This window comes from Rhincodon typus, chromosome 2 (genome assembly GCF_021869965.1).
Source record: "Rhincodon typus isolate 14 chromosome 2, sRhiTyp1.1, whole genome shotgun sequence".
Lineage (NCBI taxonomy): Eukaryota > Metazoa > Chordata > Chondrichthyes > Orectolobiformes > Rhincodontidae > Rhincodon > Rhincodon typus.
In genome coordinates this window covers 121,604,726-121,619,827 of record NC_063333.1, presented here as the reverse complement: position 1 = coordinate 121,619,827, position 15,102 = coordinate 121,604,726, and the positions used below count along the sequence as shown (strand labels likewise).

The window sequence follows — 15,102 nt, the reverse complement described above, 5'->3', positions numbered from 1 at the left end:
TTACGTGACTGATCAGGTTCTTTGCTTCTTAATAATGTTTACTGAGGAGTCAGTGCAGAAGGGTTAGTCAGTACTGAACTCCCTTGCTCTGTTGTGCATTTATTACAGCTATTAAAATAGAACAGATAGGGTTTCAATGTTTGTGTCTCACCTGAAAGGCAGCATTCCTCCCACAGTTCATGCACTGAAGTGTCAGGTTGATTTCTAAAGTGGAACCTGAATCCACTTTCTGACTCAAGTCAGATCTTTACCACTAAGCAAAGGCTGACAGGCTGCAAAATAAACATAAATGATTTATAACTAGATGATTCTCAGCAATTTCCCAAAGAAACATGCATGCACAAAGCAGTAAATTTTCCTTTAGAAAAGATAAAGCTAAGAGGAAACTTGACAGAGGTCCTTATAATAATGAACGGGTGCATCAGATTTGATGAGGATAAATAGCTTCTGCTTGTGGGTGAACAGAACAACAGGACATAATTTCAAGATAGGCGCCAACATCAACTAAAAAAGTACAAGGAATCCTTTTAGAAAATGAGAGGTGAGGATGTGGAATTCATAGCCATTTGGAATGATTGAAGTAGATACCATTAATGCCCTTAATTGTTTTTACTGGGAAGGCTTCTACGTGATAAAAGAAAATAGTATGATTGAGAGACAGGGTGCAATAAAGTAGAATGGAAGGAATATCACCTTAGATCAGTTGGGCCAAATGGCCTGAGCTGTGAGTTCTATATTATTGTATCCTTATTTTTACAGAGATATTATTTCAATTTATAATCAAAGAGAATTATTTATCCCAATATAATTATATGCCCATTTCAATGGTGATTCTGCAGTTTCTTTACTGGATAAAGGGCTTCATTAGAAGTTGACTTTAGTGATTTCTATAATAAATGCAGAATTTATATCGGTGGAAAATGATGAGAAGCGTGCTCAGACATAAGAGTTTTAATAGATAGCTATCTTTTCGAGACAGCACTGGAAAGGATTGGAAAAGAAAGTATTCCATTACACAGCTTTCTGACAGAGTAATACTGCCTGAAGAGACGGCTTAAATGTTGATTTCTTTCTTTTCCCCCTAATTTGCTACTGCTGGTTTTGAAAGATTTAACTGTCAGACCTGCCAATAATTATCTCCATCCCTGTGTTACTCGGGGTTGTAAAATACCACAAGAAATTCTCTGCTTAATTAATTAGTTTGTCATGAAAATAGAAGCACCAATAATATGCATTAAATCAATGAACACACTTCAAAGAATTTAAATACTAATGAAAGTTCTTCACTCCAGCAAATGGGCAAAATAGCAGTTCTGATATTAACTGAGAGCTTGCAATGTGCCTCTTGAAAGTGCGTAACATATAAAAATGGAAAAATCTCAATCCCACGAAAATTAAAATGCTATCTTTGGAATTGTGTCTAATAATAGAAAACAGAAACACAGCTGTGGATTGCATTTCTAGCTGTCAAACACTCTACCCAACCGGTTCAATTTTTCTTTTGCTGATGACTTGGAAAACAGTTGTCCAGAAATGTACAAAAAAGTGCAGCAGAGCTTCGATTTCTGAATACTTCAGCTAAAAGCCCATGTTCAAGAAGCAAAATCTACAGTCAATGGTTTTTACAAGACACAGAGTCAACAAAGTAGATATCATTTCAAATAAAAAGGTATGGTTATATAAGGCAATTAGTATCTAAAAGGGTTAACTGATGTCATGAAAAAACGTCTGCTTATTAGGACCAGCTTATCTTCTGAAGAAAGGTTGAAAAAGTTAGGCTTATACCTGTTGAAATTGAGAAGAATGAAAGCTTGCCTAATTACAAAATATAAGTTCCCATGGGGACTTAATGGACGGATACCTGGATGATAGTTCCTCTTATGGAGAAGACAAGAACTAGAAGACACAGTTTAAGAATAATAGGGATCTTATTCCATTCTAATAAAGAGTCATACCAGATTTGAAACATTACCTCTATTTCACTCTCCACAGATGCTACCAGACCTGCTGAGTTTCTCCAGTGACCTGTGTTTGTTTCAGGTCTCCAGCATCTATAGTATTTTGCCTTTATTGAGAATAAAGACAGTACCTGAGAGGAGCTAATCAGTGTCCAGACCAAAGTTGTACCAGTGTATTTAGAGAGTGTCCAGTGTTTGATTTGACTTGTTCTAGTGCTAAGTCTATGTAGCTAACAGTAATATGTACTTGCACTTAAGTTGAGCCCAATGTCTCACAAGAGGATATCATTTAATTTAATAAATCTTTCCTGTTCATCAAGTTTAAGCCTGCCTTTTGCAAAGACGTTGTGTCATCCTTTTTCATATGGTATCTATAGTTTAGACTAGAACCAATAAGAAGGTTTGAATTTTGCCAAAGTATCCCAGATGGTTTAGACACTGATATTGAATTTAGAATTTAGACATTGATAGTGGCAGCAGTGAGGATTTGCCCATTATAACAGATGTATTTGTCACTAAACAGTCCTCATTCAGAAGTTTGAGTAAGCCCTTTTGTGTTCTTTTGTACTGACAAAGCACAATCTTCCATTGTTCTTTAAAAACATATAGCCATCAATAACTTCAATACAGAATTTGGGAGAAGTTTTCTTAACCAGAGAATGGTTAGAATGTGGAATTACTAACAGAGGGATTAGGTGAGGAGGAGGTATAGATGTATTTAACGGCAGCTAGATATGTATTTTACGGAGGAGAGAACAGAAATGATGGTGCTATGGTTAAGAAAAGTAGGGGCTTGCATGAAACATAGACACCAACATGGACAAATGTGGTCAGTTTCTGTGCTTGAACGTTCTTTGCAATTCTATGCTCATAATATTCCACAACATCCTTCCACCTACTGGTCTTTATTACAAGGGGAATGGAATATAAATTTAGGAAAGTTTACTGCAGTCATACTGGGCTTGGGAGAGATCAAATCTGGAGTGCTATATATAGTTTTGATCTAATGTGAAAACAGATAAAATTGCATTAGAAACAGTTCAAAAAAGATTCACATGATTCATTCCTTAGTTATAGAGCTTATCTTTGAAGTTTAGAAGATTGAGAGCTGATCTTATTGAAACTAACAAGTCCCTGAGTGGATTTAATGTGATGAATATGGGAAGAATGGTTCCTCATGTGGAGAAGACAAACACTAAGGAATGCACTTTAAGAATAATAGGACACCCTTTTGGCAAATATATGAAGTTAAATGATTTTCTCTCATAGGTGGATTAATATGTGGAATTCCCTTCCCTTGAAAGGAGTGAGGGAAGGTCACTGAATATTTTCAAGCAGTGTTGAATAGATCTTTGATGAACAAGGGAGTCACAAATTACGGAGGCAGACAGGAGAGTGGAGTTAAGATCATAATCTAATCAAACATGATCTTATGGAATGTTAGAACCAGCTTGAAGGGCCAAATAGCCTGCTCCTGCTTGTGAGTACTATGTTCCAATGTTCCTGTAAACATTTGTGGAACGCGTTCTGCTTCAAAATTCCTAGACTAATAAATTGTGGACCTGAGAGCTCAGTGATTTTCATCCATTTATATTGGGAAAAAAAAAGCTATCATGTTTACAGGGAGAATGTGACAACCCAGCCTTTGGAGCAATTGTACCTATCACTACAGGTACTGTCTGTACTATTCATCTGTTTGTGCAACACGAGTCAAAATCCAAACAGAAGCTAAATGGATTTTCCCCATAAGATGGTTTTTTCCATGTTCTGCATTGAAACAGCTGAAAATCAGTTTTTAAAGTTATACCTTTGGCCACTGGCCTAAGCCACTAGGCCCAACATAAAATTGACTAAACAGTTTCTACAAGCAAGGCCTGATGGAATGTAAAGAAGCCAAGGTTATGACAAATCAAAAGCCAACAATGTCCAGTCCAGACTTGTCTTGAATACTGAACAGAGGTGCTCAATCTCAACAATGGGAGAATCATTGTGATCCAAAATTCATTAACAGGTACTCAGCCAGAACATTATGCTTGTGATTTCCCCCATTTTGGACAGACTCCTTAGTACCATGGATTAATCATATCTTGGAAAGGGGTTGGGTATAGCTAGGATGACCTGGCTGAACCCCTTCAGGTCCTGTAACCCCTACCCAGTAACCCCAATGGCTGAAGCTAGAAAACATTCTAGAAGGGCTCAGAATCGGGGGATAAGAAGGGACACCTGGTAGCCATTCACTCAGTGAAGACTTGGCCAGTGAAGGCTCCATGTGAGACCCACCTTCATGCCAGGCCCTGTTGATGGTGTTCAGTGAATTCAATCCAGCAGCCCAATCGAGTTCACCAGAGCAGGTAGTATATGTGTTTTTCAGGCAGTCAGCCTAGTTTGAGAAGAAGTTAACTTATTTTGTTGTGTAAGAATTATTTCTATAACTTGCGAGTGTTTCATTAACTGAGTCTTATACGGCAAGAGCACCTGGATAAATGTGTTTTATGAGCAATAAACTGGTCAAAGTATCTGTATAGAATACTTCAAGGACAATGTTTGTCAATGCATTGTAAGTATCACTCCCAGTCCCTGAGAAATGGTGTTGGCACAAACCTACAATTGCCTGAGGTCTACAACAGGGCAGAAATTCAAACTTACGAAACTTGGAGCCATTAGGTCGGCAGAAAAACTTGAAACTTTGACCATAATTTCAATTTGGTCATTTGTATGTGCGATGGTTAAAACCTTAGCCGGGTCATAACAGTAATTGCAAACCATCTCGTGGTTTAGCTTGTGAAGTTTCTTCATCTTGACTGTTGACTCATTGAAGTTGGTGAGATTCCAAGTTAGATTGAACAGCTATTCTGCTGATTATCTGCTTTACTTGTTTGAAGGGTTTTTGCTGGGGATCAGCCACTTTGCGTTTGAACCAAAATCATGAGGTTCCACCAATTACTGATCAAGCAGTAACAGGCTGGAAGATGAAATTAGAGTAAGTAATTTAATTTTAATGGAAATATTAAGTGTCTTTTGTTAGAACATTAAAGCAACACAGAGGACAGGAATTTCTAAATTAGCTGGGCAATATGAAAGAAACAGACAGGACAGAAACAAGTTACAAAGTGAACAAGCAAGGTAGTTTAGGAATTTATATATGGTGTAGGAATTTTTGCAATGTTAAATGGAGAGGCTGTAGAGATTGCTGAAGATAGCAGTTAAATGAAAAGAATCATAGCAAGGGCCTTTGCAAAAAGTAGCAAATGGACAATTCTGATCAGGTTGAACCTGAAATTTACAGGATGCCCTGGTCCCTGTCACCCCTTACTAACTTGTTGTGGTGGGGAGAAGGAGACTGTCTGTGAACCAGAGCTGCAATAATTGCAGTCGGCACGTTTTCCACCTCTACCTTAAAAGGTTGTCCAACCTGACTGATGACTGCTAATCAGATGACCAGCAGCTCTATAGTCCCAGCAGTACCTGCTGGCTGCAGTGGCCACTGATGGGTTTACAGGCAATCCTATTACACCGGGGAAGCCAGGTGATTCTGGGCTCAGGAGTCTTTGTGCAAGACATGGGGAGCCAGGTTCCAGAGCACTAGAGGGAGGATTGAGGGGCAAGTGAAGTTCTGATGAGAAGCATATGTCCGTTGAATAAAGAGGACCCACAAAGGAGAATTCCCTCTCCCGCTCACTGTGTCCAACCCATGCAGAGGCAATTAAAAATCTTTAGACAGCACCTTCCAAACCCACAACCACTTCCATCCAGATTGTCAAGGGTAGCAGATACATGAGAGCACAATCACTTGCAAGTTCCCCCTAAACCACTGAGCATCCTGATATGGAAATATATCACCGTTCTTTCACTGTCGCTGAGTCAAAATCCTTGAACTCCCTCCCTACTGGTGTTGTAGTCTACCTACAGCATATGGCCTGCAGTGGTTCAAGAAGCAACTCACCTCCACCTTCTCAAAGGCAACTAGGGATGGGCAATAAATGCTGGCCAGTTAGCAATGCTCACATCCCACAAATGAATTCAAAACAAAGTAAAGCTTTCAGGCTTCCTGCATGATGTGAGCCTCACCCTGATGTGGGTGACACACTAATGACAATGGGCTGAGGCCTTAAATGACCATTAATCCAATCACATAAAACCTCATCCTCATTATCTGGATACTGTGGCACTTTCGCAGATGACCACTCCTAATACTTTGTGTTATTCACCACCTCTACCTGTATGTAGTTCTGCAAGGTTAGGCCACTGCCACTAATCCTCATTTGCTTTATCTCAGTGATTAGTGCTAGAGGATACACCTCTATAGAGTATCTACAAAAGATAGAATGTCTAGTTTTAGATAACAAGATGGTTCATTGCATGATAGAAACAAGTACAATTCTATTGGTCAGACATAATTACTAGGACCTTAAGGAGCTGGCACAGATACATCTGCTCCCTCTGAAAGCTAGAGTCAAATTCCATGACTCCACCCACAGACTGGGTGTCATCAGTAGAATGATTGAAATGTAATACCATAGAATCCCTGCAAACAGGCCCTTTGGCCCAACAAATCCACACCGAACCTCAGAGCATTCCAGCCAGACTCATCCCCCTAATCTACACATCCCTGAACACTATGGGCAATTTAGCACACCAATTCACCTAACCTGCACATCTTTGGACTGTGGGAGGAAACCGAAGCACCCGGAAGAAATCCACGCAGACACTGGGAGAATGTGCAAACTCCACACATTCGCCTGAGGGTGGAATCAAACCCGGGTCCCTGGTACTGTGAGGCAGCAGTGCTAACCACTAAGCCACCATGCTGCCCATATGAAGTACTAACCCCTTCAGAACCCTTACCTCATCTAATAGTTGTGTGACAAGACAGATATCTGTCAGATTCGGCATGCATGCAGTTGAAAGCCAGCTTTACCTTTCATCCCCCTTTCCCAAAATCTAATTTCTCTGGTATTAAAGCTGGATGAGCTGTAATTTGTAACATGAGAAGTTTGAAGTTGAGATATTAGGAACTGCAGATGCTGGAGAATCTGAGATAACAAGGTGTAGAGCTGGATGAACACAGCAGGCCAAGCAGCATCAGAGGAGCAGGAAGGCTGACGTTTCGGGCCTAGACCCTTCATCAGAAAAAATTGGCTTCATCTCCTGCCACATACTCTGTACTCTTACTAACAACTTCTGAAATCTACAGCACCCATTTTCTTCTGAGGGAGTGAAACTCCACATTGATAATTTTTCAATGGCTAAAAAGTTTGATAGCAATTATCACTTAGCATGCCTTAAAAACTCACTGACTCCTAAATACACTGGCCCTAACTATTTTTTCAGAAATCTTGAGCGCAGATCCAGTGGATGGGAACAGCTAGTTCTATCATTACACTAAGGAATCTATTCACAAGGACTGGAACGGTGCACCTTCGCATTTCAAGGCACACCCTAGAGATCAGCAGGGTAGCTTTGATAGCAATGTGCGGTTTTCTCTACAAGGACGTCAGAAGTTGTTATCCATTGATAGCCTTAATTATTAAGGCCACAAAAGCACAGTATTACACTGCGTTTATAGCACAGCAAAAGCTCTTTGGCCCAACAGATTCATAGTATATATATGCTCCTCACCAGCTCTCGTTGTCTTTCCTTCATTTGATCTTCCCAGCAGCAGGGGCTGCCAAAACCCTTGCTTGTACAACATAAATATTAATGTCAGTCAAGGCCTACATTCAGCTTGCGGTCTCCTAGCTGAGAGTTTAATGCAGGACTGTTGAAGCTGGCAGGCTATCTGCCCTTTAATGATAAATGTTTGGCATGGCCTAATTTTGTCTGCTTAACTGACGTGCACATCCTGTCTGGATACTTACATGACTGATTACTGTTCAGCTAATGACCAAGTTTCAAACTTAACAGATTCCAAGGAGGTCACGGAGGACATGAACAATTGAAGCTTCTAATCAGACAATGCAACTGGGAACTGCATAGAACCAAATTAATCTCAATGTCTAATTAATGCATAGAGATTGGAACTCTTATCGTTACAGGATTACCTCTTGGAAGCTTTATTCACTGTACAAACAGGCATAGTATCATAAACCTGAACAGATTCATCAACTATGACATTTCCTGTTCTAACCTCCTCCTAATGAAATTTCTTAAATGTTCCCGTAACTCTAGTGTCACTCATTAAATAGAGATAATTAGCATATGATGAGACATGATTGCCACTGGATAAGATACCAGTGATATGATTAACTGCTATTACCAGGAGACAATATACCTTTTCTTGTCACTCGAAGGAAAATACATTGAAAACATTGAAATGGATTGGAGCCAGATGACTCATTAATAACAATTAGTGACTTGTGAGAAGTTTTCTTTCTTTCTTCATAGCCGGTCTGCCCTAAGCTTTTCTTTAGTGAAATAATAGAGTGGGGTTCCACAGTTCTCAGGTCTTCAAGTGGCCAGTTCTCAAGTGCCAGCTTGGAAAGTGATATTCACTGAGCTCTTCAATCTACAGGTTCATCATAAACAGCAACAACTCAACAATCTAGTTTTGTACAAGGCTGAATAAGACTTTTAAAAGCTAAGTCTATTATAAAAATATTATGATTGAGAGACATTAGTTACCCAGATTTTAAACTAAATCATTTCATGAACAAAGCACATATCACAACTCCAGCCCCGATGTAAACTCAATGCAAGTTGCCAATACCTATCACAGACAACCAATCTATCCAAACCCCATTCTCCAACAAACCCTCTGCTCCCTACACCCCCGCCCCAAAGTCCATTGCAGGAAAGGGCAGAATCAAAAAGCATCTCCATTATGGACTTGATGAAGCTGCAATGAAGTCTGGCTTCCCACTGATTATAAGGATTTACAACTTGAACTGACTTGGAAATAAAGTGAGATTTCCTCCTCGTCCAGGAAGTCTCTCTTCTTCATTCCAGTAACAGAGTTGGCCTTGACACTGAGATTCATGCTCTGGATTCAAAAAGGTAGACAGAAAATATATGCCACAGGAGAACTATATTTGCCAAAATACCTTTCAATTTACACACCATCCTGACATGGATACATATCACCGTTCCTTCATTGTCACTCTGCCAATACTACACAGTGTCCTACCGAATATCAGTATGAGTGCATCATCACCACAAGGACTGCAGCAGTTCAAGGGGAAATCCCATTCACCAGGACCGCCAGTACCACAAAGCCGAGTCAAGGCAACTAGGGGAGTGCAAGAAATGCAGACTTATCAGTAGTTTTCACATCCTGAAAACAACTAAGAAGAAAATCTATTACAGAACTCATTGAATTCCAAAAAAAAAGTCAGGAACCAATATACATACTTATGCTTTTCTTCCTTCTAAAGTTCAATAAATAGACAAAATGCACAGGCCTAGGGAAACTACAGGAATAGATTTGTGCTGAACTGTTTCCAAAACAGACCAGTGCAGATTTGGATTGAGGTCTGGCGGGTTTGCAGTGAGTTATGTCGAATGTTATGTACAGGTATAGACCATCAGCCTAAGATATCTTTCCACCTGTAATGCTTCACATCCAACCTCACTTTATCACATTTGATTGGCATGTCCTTCTATTCCTTTCTTCCTAAGACATTTATCTAGTTTTCAGCTTGAATGCATCTGCGCTATTCACCTTAACTATTCTGTTATATCCATTCCATGCTTTAACCACCCTTTTGGGAAAAATGCCTCTCCTGAGTTTTCCACTGGATTTGTAAATGACATTTGGCAGAATTTTCCCAGGCCCTCAAAGAGCTGGGAAATGGCGAGAAATTTGGGAGAATCTAGTGCAAATTTGAGTGAAGGCTTTTGCAATATCGAAAGCAGCAAGTCCCACTTACCAACTAAATTCCAGTCATCAAGACAATGTTAGCTAGTGAGCAGTGAGAGGGCGATTAGCATGGCTAATCATTCATTATCCCCTTCATTATTACTTAATCTCACCTCGTTAATGTTCACTCTCCTACATTGCCACCCATCAGATAGAAACTAGGTGCCACAAATTCCTGACATGGAGTCAGAGTGAGTACCTGGTGACTCCAGCTCAAGTTTGCTCCTCTGGGCCTCCGTCTTGGACTCCTGGCACCAATATCTCAGGGTATGGTGTAGAGGCAGTGACTGCAGGCAACCCATGTCCATGGACAATGGCATTCAACACATGCTATCATCATGGAAACAGCTCCAATCCATCTACAGTCCACCCCTGCAGTGCCACGTTGCACTTGGGATCACTCCATCACCTATCATTGCAATGCTGCAGCAGGGACAGGTACCCAGCTCAGACTGAACAAAATGCCACTGGATGGCTACCAGATTGCTCTCTTAGCAGTCACTCACTTAGCACTTATCTGGATATTCACAGCATTTCTTCCTTACCTTACCTTTTAGCGCTTATCCCCCTTAGTTACAATTTAAGGACTCACACCACTTTTGTCTTGACTTTTACAACAGGGAAAAAGCCAGCAGCTTGTCATGGTTGCTAGCAGTCATAAGTCAAGAGGGGAGACGTGTTGCTGTACAGCAATAGTGCTACATCAGTCACCTCCATCATGAGCTAGCCACATATCCAGCAAACACACCACACGTGCTGCAAGCAAACAGCCATGTCTCCAACTGGGGAGTCACAGGAAGTAGGTCGGGGAGCTGTCCAAATGTCAGCCAGGGACCTGACCACTCATCATTCAGGATTGTCCCACTACATTGTTCAAGTGGGTTGGCCATTGTCAATCCAGAGGACCCATCCATGAAAAGATAAGGAGAGATTATCAGAAGCTACTGCTATAGGAGGAAGGCTGGGGAATTTACTTGTAGGGATTGGAGACCAGATGCTGGGATGCAGAGGGGATTACAATCGTTGGGGGGATGGTGAATGTGATATATAAAGGGGGTAGACAATACAACATTATGGAAATGGGTCATGCAGGAGAATGAGTTGTTGACATGTGGTTCCTCCTAGGCTGGGTACCGGCTGGCACTGCCCTATCTCCTTTGGATGAAGGGGTAAATGGATATGAATTCATGGTCTCTCATCTCCCTGTCACTTTGGCATTGGAATTGAACGCCAATTGCACAATGTACAGGTCAGTGCAGTGTTTGAGACTGTTGGACCTAGTTATAATGCATGTGTCTTGTTGGGAGTCTTTTTTTCTTTATTCATTCACGGGATGAGGGTGTCGTTGGCTAGGCAGCATTTATTGCCCATCCCTAATTGCCCAGAGGGCGGTTAAGAATCAACCACATTGCTGTGGGCCTGGAGTCACATGCAGGCCAGACCAGGTAAAGATGGCAGTTTCCTTTCCTAAAGGACATTAATGAACCAAATGGGCTTTTCCCGACAATCGACAATGGATTCATGGCCATCATTAGAGTCTTAAACCAGATATTTATTGAGTCCAAATTCCACCATCTGCCATGGTGGGATTTGAACCCAGGTCCCCAGGACATTATCTGGGTCTCTGGATTAACAGTCCAGCAATAATACCACTAGGCCATCATGTCCCCATCTTGCAATGCAATGTGGATGCAATGGCAGGGATAATATGATTGTAAGGTAGCAGAGGGGAGATGGTGCCACTTACCCTGGTGAAGGAAACTGACCTTCTTCCTTCATTGCTGAGCATTTCTCCTGATAGTGGGACTGCAATAACCTCAGTGGCCTCCTCTGACAATCCTCTGGGAAGAGGATGGGCCTCCTCTGTACAAGCCCATCCATCAGGATCTCCAGGCTCCTACGCAACGTGGGGTGTCATTTTCCCCTTCTCAGCCATGCCCTGGGGCAAATAACTGGAACTGGGCAGGGCAGCTCCAGACCCAACAATGCTCAACTGGGTGTGGCAACAGCATTCTAAGTATTGTGCCAGTGCCAGGAACGTCAGTATATTCTGGGATCTCGCAAGCAGTGGTAAATTACTCTGGCTATAGTGAGTGGGAGAATCAGGCTAGCATCAGATGAGAGGGGCACCCTAAGGATATCATAAGTAATTAATCAGGCAAGTTCAGGGCGATTGTATGAAAAAAAACTCACGGAGAGTAACCCTCCACAAAACTCAACAGAAATGTAATTTTTTGGCAAAATAGGGCAGTTTCTTTCTTTCCAAATGAATGAAAGAGGAATTTGTGACTGAGAAAGTAGCCTGTCAACTGCAGTATCTGCAATTACAAAGGGAATATCCCCTACTGCTTTCCTAGTCCATGGCAGAAATTTCAGATGCCAAAGAAATGATACCTCCACTGAATATAAGCAAAGCAATTAGTTCTGCTCAATAAAAAAAGCACACTGAGAACAGGCTATGACCTTATGCATAAACAACTACAAATGAAGACGGACAAGTAGACCTTCAGAATTTCATTAAATTACTAAATTACCTTCCACAAAGCATAATTTCTCTCAGCGGAGACAAAAATGAAATGAGTTGCCTGCTCCTTGTCTGCTTCATCTAAGAGCATCAATAATAGTAAAACTGCTTGATTTTCTTGCCGTGCTTTTTCTATACAATTGCAACAACAATGAATGGAGAACAAAGGCATGTTTCATTAAATTCAAGCAACTTTCTGGGACTGTACAAGATGATTTTCTGCTTCAAATGTGCCTTCACAATCTTAATTTAATGCTTGAAGATAAGAAAAAGGACAAGGTTTACTTCAATAAGTAAACTTGTCATTTTGAAAGTAGTCTTGGTGCCAGCAACTTCTGATAATTGTTTTCAAGCTTCCGTTTCAAATCTTCAAAATCAAACCAAGAATACAGACTGAAAGTGTTGTTTCATTAGCATACACAAGAGTTTCAAAGTCAAATATCACTCTTGGTTAATGAGAAAAGGTTTTCTTACAACCCTGTGTAGTGAAAACTTATTTGCCCACGTTGAGATTGCACAGCTCACTTTTTTTCTAATTTTCCTTCTCTCTTAATAATTATTCTACTGGGAAAGCAAAGGGACAGTCAATAACTGGTTTCCACGAGGAATCCATACACAATAAACATGTACAGACATGTAGTTTCACATACCCCCTCAGGTACCATTGCTTTTTCATATTTCCATTCCTCTCATATCCTCAGGCCATCACCCTCTACCCTGCTCATGCCCCCAATTTCCTTCATACCCCCCATTTTCCTCCTCATCCTCTCAACCCTTATGGCTTGACCATGCTCAATCATACCTCCATGACACCCTATGCTCCTCTGACACATCCCATACACCCTATGCTCCCTCATAGGCCCATGTCACCCCTATGCTCTCTCATACATCTCATGACTTCTCATACATATTCTTCTTCCCCTCATATACCATGCTATCTTATATTCCCATGATACCGCATGCCACTTTCATGCACTGTCATATTGCCATCCACCCAATTCTGCTTAATATTACAATGTCCGCACTCTATGTCCTCTCATACTTGCATGGATCTTCCATGCTGTTCTCATTTTCCCATGTCATCCCATGTCCCATGTTCCTATATAGTTACTCACTCAATATTCGCAACAGGCAGACATCAGGATTTCTTGGAAATTTAATAACTATTTAATAGAGCTGTCATATAAAACAAAACACTTCATACAGAAAAAAAAGGTTCTCCTCAAAAAATGTGAGGTCCTTCAAGTGCCCAATATGTTGTAAAAAAATACTTATTTATTTGCAACATGAAAGACAGATAGACCTTGTTGTTTTTCTTTCCTAACCCCATTTTCATCTCCCAATGGAGTTGGAAATCATCCCAAAATATTCCTAATCATGAACTCTTGGTTCAAAGTAATGATTGCTGAGCCAGCACCCAATCAGCCATCTACAAGGTAAAGTACAACTGTGAAGAGGAGAGGAACATGTCCATTCACAAGAACTTGCATTTGTGTGCTGTCATTCACAACCACAGAATATCCTCATTCCTCATTGCAGCTGCTACAGATATGATACTACCACAGAGTGTAATTGAGGCAAGCAGCATAGAAACTTTTAAGGAATGCTTAATAATCATATGAGGGAGAAGGCAATAGAGGATTACGCTGATCATTAGATGAGGAAGGTTGGGAAGAAGCTCAAATGGAGCATCAACACATATTCACTGTTTGGGCCGAATGGCCTAGTTCTGTGTTGCATGCTCTGTTCAATGTAGGAAAGGTGCATTGTAATGTATAAACAGTATGTGTGGAATAACTACAAAATGTTCATTTCAGATATAAATGTTCTAAGTGAATGAATTATTTACTAAATTTGTTTATGAATCTGACTAAAACAAACCTCTGCAATCATATTTCACTTCACAGCTGGCAGAAGCAAATTTTCAGCTCTCTGAAGCCTTAAGCAATTCAGATCCAAAAGTATAGGATGAACCAGATGTGGGAACTGGTCTATGACTCCTCTTTGCCTTACAGAGTTAGCATCAATAGCCCAAAAGCAAAAGTACTGGGATGGCTGGGGATGGTGGATGAAGATCAATGAAGGAGAAGGAAGTTCAATGGAAGAGCTCTCACCAGCACTGATAAAGTAAAACACCACAAGGAGAAGCACATCCCTCAGGGCCACCATTTTGGTTTTGACCGTGTGTCAGTCAGTGTTCAGCCTTGCAGGCAGGCCAAAGATGTGCACGCTAGGTGGATTGGCCATGCTAAATTGCCTCCAAGTGTTCAGGGATGTGTAAATTAGGTGGGTTATAGGGGGATGGGTCTGGGTGGGATGCTCTGAGGGTCGGTGTGGACTTGTTGGGTTGAAGGGCCTGTTTCCACACTGTAGGGATTCTATGATTCTTGCCTGAGTATGTGCTTTTGCAATTATTGGCCGACACAAATCTCCTCCCCTCGTTAAAGACAGTCCCAAAGGAATGACAACAGTAATGTCTGAGTGATTTAATTAAGCATAATCTTGTGCGTTGTAAACAGAACAATCAGCAACAATAGGAATAGATATTGTCAAAATCACTTCAGGAACATAAAAGGGGAATAAATCAGCATAAATATGTTAAATTATTTCCCACTCATCAGTATGTTGGTTGTAAGTAAGCCCTTGCAAGCCATCACAACTCTTTCCCTACTGCGATCCCTTAGGCCTACTGACCACAACTCTTCCTGGCCTAACCCTGCCCCCTAGGAATAAAAAGACAGTATTTATAATTAAAGGAAAGTAAA

At 40.9% G+C, this 15,102-nt stretch overlaps 1 long non-coding RNA gene across 2 annotated transcripts in view; it reads right to left on the bottom strand.

Moving 5' to 3' along the window:
• Positions 1–15,102, bottom strand: part of LOC109910449 — a 183,817-nt gene that overhangs the window by 19,865 nt on the left and 148,850 nt on the right. For both annotated transcript variants that reach the window (XR_007265066.1, XR_007265067.1), the window contains one exon: positions 152–272. This is a non-coding gene — a long non-coding RNA (uncharacterized LOC109910449). The remainder of the gene's footprint in view (positions 1–151; positions 273–15,102) is intronic.